The 14,901-nt window shown below is 43.2% G+C and overlaps 1 long non-coding RNA gene across 1 annotated transcript; it reads right to left on the reverse strand.

Moving 5' to 3' along the window:
• Positions 1-3,467: 3,467 nt before the first annotated feature.
• On the reverse strand, positions 3,468-13,857 carry LOC137437406 (uncharacterized). Its single transcript, XR_010986526.2, has 3 exons — positions 13,362-13,857; positions 12,509-12,579; positions 3,468-4,804 (listed from the first exon to the last, which is right to left on the reverse strand). It is a non-coding gene; the product is annotated as an uncharacterized LOC137437406 (long non-coding RNA).
• Between the last annotated feature and the right edge of the window lie 1,044 nt (positions 13,858-14,901).

Here is a 14,901-nt window from a genome sequence, read left to right on the forward strand (position 1 = left end):
TGCATTTTTGGGTAAAAGTTGGGAACCTCACTTTTTAACATAATTAGGGTATGCTGAATTCGATTAACCCGGTTCCCAAGTCGGCGTTTTTGACCTTCTAATTAGCATAAACAAAACAGCCGCCAAATTGTCATTTTTGGACAATTTCTTTGAACAAGCATTTATATATCATGTATATACATGCAGCTCTTTTACTTTAACTTTACAACTTTTACCCAAAAATGCACCGAGAAGCTTATACATGGCCTTTTTTCATAAATCCGTCTCGTCTATATTATGGTTGGTGACATATTGAAAGAGACATTCAAACTGATATTGAAATTGGACACCATAAAATGGGAAATAGTTTTAATAAGACAATGTTTCATACAACCATTTATTCTAAAATTAAGTATACATAACCATGAAGCACAAACATTCAGGAATGTCACACATGTTGTTTTGCCAAACTACATCAAATTCATACAAGGGGTCTGATCATCACTCTGTTGCTGATAGGCACACATGATGTGCACCTCAACTCTGAATAGCGACATTTGCAACGTCGAGTCCTGCATTGCTTCTGGCATGCACAACAAATCATCTCGAGGCAACTTTCTGGGATTGGACTCGGTGACATCAGAATAGGCTCTCGTCCTGAATCACCACGTTTCCATCCCATTTCCACAGGTGCAGGAAGGTCAGGTATGGCACAATGAGCATTTCTCCATACCATGGCTTGATAGTGTACTCGCATCAAATGGAAATGAAGAGCTTCACTTGTCGGTGACATTGCTTCTGGTTTACCAGTCTTGGAGAACAACATATGTCGTGCTGAATCAACAGAGGTTGTTCTGTGCACATTATACATACTAGGGCATGCCCGTACTATATATATATCTAAAATTATATCCCCCCCCCTCTATTTACATGAAATGGTTTGGTCCATTCGCAAAGCCAAAGCGAACGGCTTGCGAGTACGGTGACAATCCCCCCCCTCTATTTACATGAAATGGTTTGGTCCAAAGCGAATGGCTTGCGGAGTTTGGTAAATTAATCGCCATAGCTCGGTAACTACTTCTCCGATTAATATGAAACCTTGAAAAGGCACATCCTCGGGTCCCCAGCAATATACCTGGCAAGTTTCAAGTATATCGGACCCGTGGTTGTCGAGAAACAGCGGTCACAGACAAACGACACACACACATACACACACACATACACACACACACACACAGAGATTACTGGAATTATAGATAGATATTCTGAAGACGAACGCTTCTGCAGATTTGATTGTCTCCTCTGAGTTCACCAATGCCCAAGTTCTTCAGCAGTTTATGGTGCTCTTTGAAGACTTTCCATGATGATGTGATTTGGTGTGATTTGCAAAATAGGAGGTGGTGTCATACCCAGTTAATGCGTGAAATGGTCGCAGTGCTGTGGACCAACTTTTGTGTAGATTGTTTAAAACAGCATCAATTGGTGTATAACGCCGTTTCTTTGATGTACCTGACATCATCCAAAGATGTCCACATTGTGCACGTGGGAAGTGGGAAATTCAAAACTCAAAAACTCAAAATTCAAAAACTCAAAATTTGGCTTGGAAACCGGGTTAATAGAATTCAGCATACCCTAATTATGTTAAAAAGTGAGGTTCCCAACTTTTACCCAAAAATGCACCCAGAAGCTTATACATGGCATTTTTCCATAAATCCGTCTAGTCTATATTGGTTGACGGGGTTGAATACTTAAATGTAAAGTGGATATTTCTGTATATAATGTCCTGTGGATGGCTCTATTAAGACAGAGCATCCACAGATGGCTAATCGAGCTTTGAGGTGTTTCCAATTGATGGCGGTCGATACGCGAGCAGGGGAGGGGTGGGGGGTTGGGGGAGAATGCCGACTCACCTGAGTGGCCCCGACGATGTCTTCATCCTTTGAAAAGAAACTCACAGAAACGGAATTTATGTACAAAAGTAAACGCGGCTTTATTGCCGGACTCCGAGAACAAAGAAACGCACTGGTAAAAACTAAACCCCTATATTGGGACGTCCCCACACAGACATCGACTACACACAGATGGGGAGGATATGAAAATAAATGTTTCGTTGTGTGGTGCGTCATATTTGTCTGCAGTGTCGGGTCGGCAAGACTCCATCCGACGCGGCTCTGGTCAGTGCGAACCGCTCGGTCCTGTCTGCTGGCTTACCACCGGCCCTCCGTGCGACTCGAACGGGTCGTGTGCAGCTCGCTCCTCCAGCCATGCCCGGACTCGTCCACCCAGAGTCGCCCCCTCGTCCGGAACCAAGACGAGAGGTCCGCCGGCACAGGAATGTGCAAAGGCAACAGGAGAAGAAAGGAATGGGTCTCCAATGCGGGAAGGCAGAAAGAGGCAGGCAGAGGTGAAGAGGCAGAGGCGAAGGATGAAGAGGGAAGAGAGAAGATAGAGAAAATGTCCGTCTCCTCTTACTTTTATTAGACCTGGTCTGACGTCATTGGCCCTTCCCCTCCAATCCACACGTAGCTTGTTGGTAGTGTTTTGCGCCCTCTGCACGTCGCTGGTGCTTCTCCTTCAATCAGCGCGTTGCTTCTTGTCGTTCTTTCGCGCCCTCCTCACTGATTGGCCAAGCGTCTCGCACCTTTGGTGTTAGTGTCATCGGTCGGTGGCCAATCAGTGTCACATGTCCTTCATCTTCCTTCCTCTCCAATCGGTGCTCTGGTTGTTGCTCGCCCCTCCCCCCGGCCAGTCACGAGCCTTCCTGGGCAGGGTTCCTGGCCTGCCTGTGCGATGTTTGCTTGCCATTGTGTACTACTGCGCGGCCGCTTCCGGTCTGTTCGTCCAGTCAGGTTCTATTATGAGAGGGAAGTTAATTAGTGTGTATGCACTAAATGGCCTAGCTAATGTATATGAGTGCATTGCCATACGCGACACGGAGATGATCACAGGTTTCACACATGCGGGAATTAGCATAATCCCGACAACTATTTATCACCCGATCATCCTTGTATGATCACAGGTATACTCTTAATCAAACAAACTGGGCTAGACAGGTCCCTGACTTACTTAGATTGAGATGGTGCTTCTTCTTCGTGACATCGGAGCACCTACCTATGACGATCTACCTAAATCTATATATGCCCTCTACCCAAAATTCATAACAATAATTTCAAATTATTTTGTAAAAATTCCTTTTAAAAATTCCACTTTGACATTATGGGGTATTGCCCTGTCATGTGTTGACCACTGACAAAAAAAAATCTCAATTTAATCCATTTTAAATTCAGGCTGTAACACAACAAAATGTGATAAAAAATCAAGGGGCGTGAATACTTTCAGAAGGCGCTGTACATACATACATACATACATACATACATACATACATACATACATACATACAAAAAGTGGTACTGAGATTTAAGGGGAATCAAATGTACAGCAATGACGCTTTCCAATTCCGATTGCACAAAAAATGAACAATCAAGATGTCAAGGTATGATCATTTATTAACATCATTTATCTGCATCCAGCAAACATAAATATGAATGAATGAACATTATGCAATTCAGGAATCTAAAACATGAACGTTTTGCTCTTTCACCTTTTGAAATCCTAACATAACCATTCATGAATACAAATAGACAAGGGGTGAAGGGAATGAATTAGGGGCGAGGGGAATTAATTAAGATTTTAAAGGTTTTTTTCAAGACACCATAAAGGATTTAAAGGTATATTTGGCAAAAGGTTTCTCTTTGCAAAATAAGAGGTGAGAGTTCAGATTTGGTGCTTCACAATTAGTATGGAGTGCAGAAGAGCACAGTCAATGCACTCCGCAGGCAACCGAATCCACTGAGTGTGCAGCAGCAAACCATCTCTAGAAGCAGAGTGTACACATTTGGGTACTGTGGAGGTGGAATGGAAGGGCTGCCTTTGGCACACATCTAATAAGAGAATAGCAATGGGTGACGAGACGCAAAATCTACTGTCTGTTATGGTCTGCAGGCTGGATGATGTGTGGAGCAAGACTGTAAATGTTTGGGGGAAGCAGAGAGTTTGAGCGCAGCTCAAGCACAGCAGGTGCTCTCGAGCAGGAATCCTTTCACCAATATTGTCACCTGGTGCCACCACATCCAGCACAACCGGCACAAAGATCAGTCAAATATGTGCATCCACCTTCATCAGTTCTCCAACCTACTAGAGATTATCCTGCCACCTATCAATAGAACTCTAAACCAATCAGTGAGACAGACGCTGATCTCAACAACCAATCAGTGGGACCGACCCTGATCTCAACAACCAATCAGTGAGACAGACCCTGTTCTCAACAACCAATCAGTGAGACAGACCCTGAACTCAACCGACTACAACCAGTGGCATGACCTGTTTCGTGTTTCTGTACACCTGAGCCAACTCATGATCTCAATCTCAAAGGTATGCATTGGCAAGAAAAAAAACCCATGGTAAAAAAACCTCATCACCTTTACTGTTACATAAGTACAGTATGCACAGTTGGAACTCCATCTTTTTATAAGCAACAACTACACCTTATTCTTCAAGACGAAAACATCATGAAAGGTCAAAGGATGAGGTGTGTGTGTGCAGCACAGGTAGATGTAATGCATCCTCGGGGAAATTATGTAATGTGATCACACTTGAACACAAACCTGATAACCTGCGTAAGCAGAATCGTAATGAATACTCGTCGAGTTTAGGTGGTGTTGCTCATGCTCATGCCTTGCTCCTGATATTGTCTTTGCACGACAGGTACGTCGAATGAACCCAATCTGTCAATGTGGCGCACAGCTGGTTGGTGTTCAAAATGTTCCTGGAACAACAGAATCACAATACTCCAAGATTAGTAATTCCACAATGTTGCTGGAACAACAGAATTATAATACTCCAAGATTAGTAATTCCAAAATGTTCCTGGAACAACAGAATCACAATACTCCAAGATTAGTAATTCCACAATGTTCCTGGAACAACAGAATCACAATACTCCAAGATTAGTAATTCCAAAATGTTCCTGGAACAACAGAATCACAATACTCCAAGATTAGTAATTCCAAAATGTTCCTGGAACAACAGAATCATAATACTCCAAGATTAGCAATTCCAAAATGTTCCTGGAACAACAGAATCATAATACTCCAAGATTAGCAATTCCATAATGTTCCTGGAACAACAGAATCATAATACTCCAAGATTAGTAATTCCAAAATGTTCCTGGAACAACAGAATCACAATACTCCAAGATTAGTAATTCCACAATGTTCCTGGAACAACAGAATCATAATACTCCAAGATTAGCAATTCCAAAATGTTCCTGGAACAACAGAATCATAATACTCCAAGATTAGCAATTCCAAAATGTTCCTGGAACAACAGAATCATAATACTCCAAGATTAGTAATTCCAAAATGTTCCTGGAACAACAGAATCACAATACTCCAAGATTAGTAATTCCACAATGTTCCTGGAACAACAGAATCACAATACTCCAAGATTAGCAATTCCAAAATGTTCCTGGAACAACAGAATCATAATACTCCAAGATGAGTAATTCCAAAATGTTCCTGGAACAACAAAATAACAATACTCCAAGATTAGTAATTCCAAAATGTTCCTGGAACAACAGAATCATAATACTCCAAGATGAGTAATTCCAAAATGTTCCTGGAACAACAAAATAACAATACTCCAAGATTAGTAATTCCAAAATGTTCCTGGAACAACAGAATCATAATACTCCAAGATGAGTAATTCCAAAATGTTCCTGGAACAACAAAATAACAATACTCCAAGATTAGTAATTCCAAAATGTTCCTGGAACAACAGAATCACAATACTCCAAGATTAGCAATTCCAAAATGTTCCTGGAACAACAGAATCATAATACTCCAAGATTAGTAATTCCCAAATGTTCCTGGAACAACAGAATCACAATACTCCAAGATTAGCAATTCCAAAATGTTCCTGGAACAACAGAATCATAATACTCCAAGATGAGTAATTCCAAAATGTTCCTGGAACAACAGAATCATAATACTCCAAGATTAGCAATTCCAAAATGTTCCTGGAACAACAGAATCATAATACTCCAAGATTAGCAATTCCAAAATGTTCCTGGAACAACAGAATCATAATACTCCAAGATGAGTAATTCCAAAATGTTGCTGGAACAACAAAATAACAATACTCCAAGATTAGTAATTCCAAAATGTTCCTGGAACAACAGAATCATAATACTCCAAGATGAGTAATTCCAAAATGTTCCTGGAACAACAAAATAACAATACTCCAAGATTAGTAATTCCACAATGTTCCTGGAACAACAGAATCACAATACTCCAAGATTAGCAATTCCAAAATGTTCCTGGAACAACAGAATCATAATACTCCAAGATGAGTAATTCCAAAATGTTCCTGGAACAACAAAATAACAATACTCCAAGATTAGTAATTCCAAAATGTTCCTGGAACAACAGAATCATAATACTCCAAGATGAGTAATTCCAAAATGTTCCTGGAACAACAAAATAACAATACTCCAAGATTAGTAATTCCAAAATGTTCCTGGAACAACAGAATCATAATACTCCAAGATGAGTAATTCCAAAATGTTCCTGGAACAACAAAATAACAATACTCCAAGATTAGTAATTCCAAAATGTTCCTGGAACAACAGAATCATAATACTCCAAGATTAGTAATTCCAAAATGTTCCTGGAACAACAGAATCACAATACTCCAAGATTAGCAATTCCAAAATGTTCCTGGAACAACAGAATCATAATACTCCAAGATGAGTAATTCCAAAATGTTCCTGGAACAACAGAATCATAATACTCCAAGATTAGCAATTCCAAAATGTTCCTGGAACAACAGAATCATAATACTCCAAGATTAGCAATTCCAAAATGTTCCTGGAACAACAGAATCATAATACTCCAAGATGAGTAATTCCAAAATGTTGCTGGAACAACAAAATAACAATACTCCAAGATTAGTAATTCCAAAATGTTCCTGGAACAACAGAATCATAATACTCCAAGATGAGTAATTCCAAAATGTTCCTGGAACAACAAAATAACAATACTCCAAGATTAGTAATTCCAAAATGTTCCTGGAACAACAGAATCATAATACTCCAAGATTAGTAATTCCAAAATGTTCCTGGAACAACAGAATCATAATACTCCAAGATTAGTAATTCCAAAATGTTCCTGGAACAACAAAATAACAATACTCCAACATTAGTAATTCCAAAATGTTCCTGGAACAACAGAATCATAATACTCCAAGATGAGTAATTCCAAAATGTTCCTGGAACAACAGAATCACAATACTCCAAGATTAGTAATTCCAAAATGTTCCTGGAACAACAGAATCACAATACTCCAAGATTAGCAATTCCAAAATGTTCCTGGAACAACAGAATCATAATACTCCAAGATTAGTAATTCCAAGATGTTCCTGGAACAACAGAATAACAATACTCCAAGATTAGTAATTCCAAGATGTTCCTGGAACAACAGAATAACAATACTCCAAGATGAGTATTTTAAAATGTTCCTGGAACAACAGAATAACAATACTCCAAGATTAGTAATTTTTCACAATATAAGCAGATCTTGTCTGTAAAAATATATACCCTGTAACTGATAATTAAATAAACTTGGATGTTGTAAACAAAACAAAGAGCGTTTCTTGGACTACGGCAAGTATCACATTCCAAACGGCCTTCATTTTCTCCTTGCTTCTTAACCTCCCCATCCCTCCATCCTCCAACTCCGCATTTTCCCCCTTCCCAACTCCAAGTTTGCACCTCTACCCCCTCCGAACCCCAATTGCGCATCTCTCCCCCCTCCGAACCCCAATTGCGCATCTCTCTCCCCTCCTAACTCCAATCCTGCATCCCTCCCCCTCTCCCAACTCAAATTCTGCATCCTTCCCCCACCCAACTCCAAGTTTGCACCTCTCCCCCCTCCCAATTCCAATTAAGTATCTCTTCCCCCTCCGAACTCCAATTGCGCATCTCTCCCCCCTCTGAACCCCAATTGCGCATCTCTCTCCCCTCCTAACTCCAAGCCTGCATCCCTGCCCCTCTCCCAACTCAAAATTCCACATCCTTCCCCCACCCAACTCCAAGTTTGCACCTCTCCCCCCTCCCAATTCCAATTAAGTATCTCTTCCCCCTCCGAACTCCAATTGCGCATCTCTCTCCCCTCCTAACTCCAAGCCTGCATCCCTCCCCCTCTCCCAACTCAAATTCCGCATCCTTCCCCCACCCAACTCCAAGTTTGCACCTCTCTGCCCTCCCAATTCCAATTAAGTATCTCTTCCCCCTCCGAACTCCAATTCCGCATCTTCCCCTCCCCCCCCCCCAAAACCAAGCTTGCATCCCTCCCCCACCCCCCCCCCCCAACACCAAGCCTGCATCCTTCCCCCTCTCCCAACTCAAATTCCGCATCCTTCCTCCACCCAACTCCAAGTTTGCATCTCTCCCCCCTCCCAATTCCAATTAAGTGTCTCTTCCCCCTCCGAACTCCAATTCCGCATCTTCCCCCCTCCCCCAACTCCAAGCCTGCAACCCTCCTCCTCTCCCAAATCCAATTCCGCATCCTTCCTCCCAACTAAGGCTTGTGTTTGCTGAACGGTTAGGGTGCTGGCTCTGGATCCTAGGATTCTGAGTTTGAATACCAGTCGATCGTTGAATTAACGCCAGGGGGGTTGATTCAACATGTTGACTCATCCTCTCTCCTCCGAACTTCAAATCCGCATCCATTACCCCTACCCCCCCCCCCCCCCAACTCCAAGTCTGCAACCCTCAACCCTCCAAACTCCATGTCTGCATCCCCACCATCTGAACTCCAAGTCCGCATCCCTCCCCCCTCCCTCACAAGGATTGACACACAGACTAAATTGATCTGTAGTGACCTCTAGCCAATATGGAAAACTGCAAACCGTTAGGGACATTTTGTCTTACCAGAATAAATGAATGAAGGGTGAGAGAAAGACATTTATGTGAGCAGTCTGACTATGCTCTGGAGTGCATTAAAACACTTTTGGGGAAAGATTGACTCAAACATAATCCATAAACTAATTAAATCAATCCCAAATGGTGTTGAGGCCATTCTCAAGGTAAAAGGGGATCACACTGATTATTATTGATACAAGAAGCACTCTTGATATTGAGGCAGATTCTTGATACTAGAAGGGGGGTTATGTTATTATCCTTATTCAAACGTGGAATTCAAAATCCCTCTCACTGGCAATTCAAAAAACTTCACTGAACTGGAAAACGTGGGGACAGGAATACTGCACTACATGGGTGGGACTTGCAATACCCGCTCCTGCCTGGAGGTGGCGCACCACGATACACATTTACATAGAGAATTTGCATCCCTCCCTCTTCATGCTGATCCGATGCAGCGAGTCTGGATGTAATCGACACAGAACTGTAGGAGTAGCGTAAAACACAAACACACACACACACACACACACACGCACACACACACACACACACACACACACTCCGTGAATTATATTAAGGATGAAAATTATATTAAGGATCAAGGGTGAGCTCAAAGGACTGCTTCCCGGCACACAGCTTTAATGGGTTACCTTTTCTACCTGATTATAATTTATAATGGACTCCACTAGTCCACAAACAACTCTGGGTAATGAAACTTCTTTCACTTATTCAACTTTGAGTTAAATCGAGCACGAGAAGGTCGGTTCACATTCCCTGCCTTTGATAGTGCCTCTCTCGGACTTATTCCACCACGGAATGTTCCTGGACCTTCTAGCAAATGAGATTCGAGTTGGTACGGGAACTTTCCATCTTAGAAGCAGCGAGAATCTTCCAGCATTTTCTATCCAGCAGTTTCCAATACGGTGACGAGTGAGGGGTAAGGCCCTCGCTCGCTCGCTGCGTTCTGTCCACTATTGATATGAAAACTCACCGGCAACTCCTCCATGCATGAAAGTATGCATGGTGCATGAAAGCTGAGATGAAGCCTTGCCAAGTAGGCCTAACAATTCTCTCTACTGCAGGATTATAATTATAAATTCATGATTCCATCATGGCCACACATCGTCACGTGTCACGTCACAAGAAGCCAGGTGTTTTGCAAGGATCTCACCTTATCAAAGATAAACATGCCTGGAAGACTCATTTATATTTGATGATATTGTTATATAACTATCCACTTTCATTATGCAAACAAACTTTTCACAGTTTTCCGGATATTTCCAGGAAATGTGATATGTGATACACCATGATTGGGATGAAGTGAGGAATCTAGGCCCTTGGGGAACATGAACCCCGAGAAATTCTTACTCAAACAATAACTTGGAGGCCATTACAGGTTTGGATGCTTTCTTGACGTTTCATTTTATTTATTTATTTTTTTTGTATGCAAGATCGAGGCTCATGTAAGAGCTAAATTTTGGGATTAGTATAACTATTGACATCATCATTTCTCTTCCAGCACATTGTTGTTGGTAGACATTAAAAATCATACGTTGTAATTCACGAAGAGTCGGAGAGTCTTCGCCAGCATCGCCATGAAGTTGCGAATTCCTATATTCCATCGAATGTCAGGCCTCGCCAGCAGGTTCGTGAAAGTCTTGCGCCACAAGCATTCCCCAGCAAGGTGGTGGGAATCATTCGGGCCATCAATGATATAGTAGTACTTAAAGGGTCCACGTCACACCATTTCCCCCAATTTCCCAATTGGTTCTTCGTGAAAATTTCCATTGGAAAAATCTGCAGCATTGCTGAGGATCGCAATAAATGTTTGCACCTGACAATGCTAAAGAGCCCTCCTCATTATCCAATGTTCTCAAGGTCAATGGTAGCTGCGTTTCAGTTATTGATGTCGACACCTCTTGTATAACGAGGATTTTTTTTTTTTTCAAGTATTTCAGGATAAAGCCAGAGCAGCAAATGATGGAAGGAAGAGGAGATTGGAAAGATTGTTACAAAGAAGCATGAATAGGAAAGTGTAAAGAAGTGTGCGGGGGACGGGGTATTACTTAGACACTACATTGTGTACGTAATAAATAGATGTTCCAGGATGGCACTGCTGGGGTCCTCGTACTGGGATTGGTATTCGCTGTATGTAATAAATAGATGTTCCTGGATGGCACTGCTGGGGTTCTCGTACTGGGATTGCTATTCGCTGTACGTAATAAATAGATGTTCCAGGATGGCACTGCTGGGGTCCTCGTACTGGGATTGGTATTCGCTGTACGTAATAAATAGATGTTCCAGGATGGCACTGCCGGGGTCCTCGTATTGGGATTGGTATTCACTGTACGTAATAAATAGATTGTCCAGGATGGCACTTTTGGGGTACTCGTATTTTGATTGGTATTCGCTGTACGTAATAAATAGATGTTCCAGGATGGCACTGCTGGGGTCCTCACATTGGGATTGCCATTCGCTGTACGTAATAAATAGATGTTCCAGGATGGCACTGCTGGGGCCCTCGTATTGGGATTGCCATTCGCTGTACGTAATAAATAGATGTTCCAGGAAGGCACTGCTGGGGTCCTCTACTGGGATTGCCATTCGCTGTACGTAATAAATAGATGTTCCAGGATGGCACTGCTGGGTTCTCGTACTGGGATTGGTATTCGCTGATGTACTCCTTATGAAATTCAAATTAACAACTGTATCGCTCAGTGTCATTTGAGATGATTAAAAGGAGGTGAGTGTTGGGATCTGGCACTGACGGACAGACTCTGGAATGTCTCTTGGAATCACATGATGATGCAAATAAAACAAGTCTTCTTTGAAAATCAAGAAGGTTATTACAGATTTTTACTCCAATTTCCTACTTGATATATGATACTAGCAGGGGATACCCAGTGCTGCCCAGGGATGGGATACCCGGTGCTGCCCATGGGGTGGGATACCCAGTGCTGCCCAGGCGTGGGATACCCAGTGCTGGCCAGGGGTGGGATACCCAATGCTGCCCAGGGGTGGGATACCCAGTGCTGCCCAGGGGTGGGATACCCGGTGCTGCCCAGGGGTGGGATACCCGGTGCTGCCCAGGGGTGGGATACCCGGTGCTGCCCAGGGGTGGGATACCCGGTGCTGCCCAGGGGTGGGATACCCGGTGCTGCCCAGGGGTGGGATACCCGGTGCTGCCCAGGGGTGGGATACCCAGTGCTGCCCAGGGGTGGGATACCCGGTGCTGCCCAGGGGTGGGATACCCGGTGCTGCCCAGGGGTGGGATACCCGGTGCTGCCCAGGGGTGGGATACCCGGTGCTGCCCAGGGGTGGGATACCCGGTGCTGCCCAGGGGTGGGATACCCGGTGCTGCCTGGCTGGGTGAGCTTTTCTCGGCGGTGGTTTTGTGACATGTTGTTCATTGAAAAGCTATGGAGTTATTGGCCTCACGGTGGTTACCTTTTACCTGCAGGCCAGCCACAGCACTGCCTGACCCCACATCCCAATACACACATTTAGCAGCCTTTGGTGGCCTCAAAACTGATGTCAAGCCAACGTGTGGTACCTGAAAACCTTGTCCACATTCCGAAGTACCGACACCCAAAATTTGACATCTCCAGGTGCTCCGGTTCAGCCCTGAAAGAATAACAAACGTACAAACAAACACACAAACACTTGAACATATGTTTAGATATGAACACATGCATAAACCTAGCTCTTTAGATGTTTGCTGGAAAAGATTTTATTGAATAGCTTATGTCGACCTTCAGGTGGGTTTTAACGTTGTAATGAGTCAGGAATTGAAGAAGATTCCTGCTGTGGGAGATTCTCACAAAGGTTAAATATTGATCCTGGAATTGTGTGTTGAGGTTTCACTAGCGAGACTAACTTTACCATTAGGCCAAGTAAAAAAAAAAAAGAAGTTTCTCGTCCGGACTTTTTTGAAAAAAGGAGGAGGGAGGCCCTTACTATTTACTATTTTCATTGTTTTTGCTATTTTTTTCCAAGATGGCTGCCATGAATTGAATGACCACTGTGGCTGACTTAAAGACTCTATAGTTTGTCCAATGTAATGTAAAACATGCCAGTGTTGATTGTTACCGAAAGGCCTGTAATTTCAGGCCTACTTTATATAGTAGGCCTAATCTAGGCCTACTTTATTAACTACAACAGGGCCAGAGACCCGCGTTGTACCCCCCCCTCCCACCATTAAACTACATCATAGGGTAGGACTATGGCCTGACTGTATTCACACTTCAGAATACACAAAACTACAACTAGTACTAGGCCATCCAAGTATAGCGTTACAGCTACATATGGATTTTTTTAATGCACCAAGTATTTAAAAACAAGTACACGAGAAAATGTATGTCTTGATACGGCTTCAATATTTACGCGACATCACGACGCCAACTTACTTTCGTTGTTTGGTATCCATCACCAATGTCATCTCCATCGTCAAATCCTCCACTGGCAAATCTAGCGCAGAGCTCGTTCAACGTTCGCTTCTCATCTACAACTGATCTCGCGAACCAAGACTTGAAACCTTTTGTCGACGAACGTATGCTTACACACACGAATATCCTCATATTCCCTACTCAAATTTGTACCATTAAAAGAATGAAATGCAAGATTCTTACACGTAAATTGCACTTGCGCAGTGCACATCGGCTGCGAGAATTGACCGTCTTTAGCACAAAGTGTCTGCGTTAAGCCTAGCATGTATTAACCATACATGTATTAACAGCATGTAGCATGTAGCATGTAGCATGCATGTAGCATGGATTAACCAGGAAGTTCCGTTAGAGGGCGGGATCCATAATAGTTCAGATCATCAATGCACAAGATACGATCAGCAAACGCCCGGAAACGGCAAGTTTTAGACCGAGTTTCTTCGCAAAACGATTAAAACAAAAACAAGTATATATTTAAAAAAAAAAGTATTAAATAGTAAATAAAAGTAGGCGGCGACCAAAAAGGAAGCGGGCGGGGACGAGAAACATTTTTTTTTTTTTACTTGGCCTTATCTTCTTACGTTTATGGGGGCGTTCCCCAACCCCCAGGTTTATGGGGGCCACCCCCACCCCCAGGTTTATGTAGGACACACACAGTCCCCCACGTGCACACATACAGGCACACACACACACACACACACACACACACACGCACACACACATACAGACGCACACACACACAGACACACACACACACACACACACACACACATACATACATACAGGCACACACACACACACACACACACACATACATACAGGCACACACATACCTACATACAGGCACACACACACACACACATACATACATACAGGCACACACACACACACATACATACAGGCACACACACACACAGGCACACACACACACACACACACACACACATACATACAGGCACACACACACACACACACACACATACATACAGGCACACACACACACACACACAGGCACACACCCACACACACAGACAGACACACACATACAGGCACACACACACAGACACACACACACACACACACACACACATACAGACACACACACATACAGGCACACACACACACACACACACAGGCACACACACATACAGGCACACATCCACCCACACCCACACACACATACAGACACACACATACACACACACACACACACACACACACACACACACACACACAAAAATTGATTTATTACAAATGAGTTATTCACACATCATCTCTGCTCACCTTCACTCCTTCATTCCTCTTTTCTCCCACCTCTGGAACAAACTCCCTCACTCTCTTCAATCCCACTCCACCCTCCAGGTCTTTAAAACAGCTGTTCACCACCATCTCTTATCTTCCCCCATCCAAAACCTTGATCATTTCTTCCCCCGCTAATTTCACCCCAAATCCACTTTTTTGAAATACCAACTTCTGTCCTGGAAGTCCTTGGTGTCCTTGTGTT

The sequence above is a fragment of the Myxine glutinosa genome, chromosome 12 (genome assembly GCF_964187855.1).
Source record: "Myxine glutinosa chromosome 12, kmMyxGlut1.1, whole genome shotgun sequence".
Taxonomy (NCBI): domain Eukaryota; kingdom Metazoa; phylum Chordata; class Myxini; order Myxiniformes; family Myxinidae; genus Myxine; species Myxine glutinosa.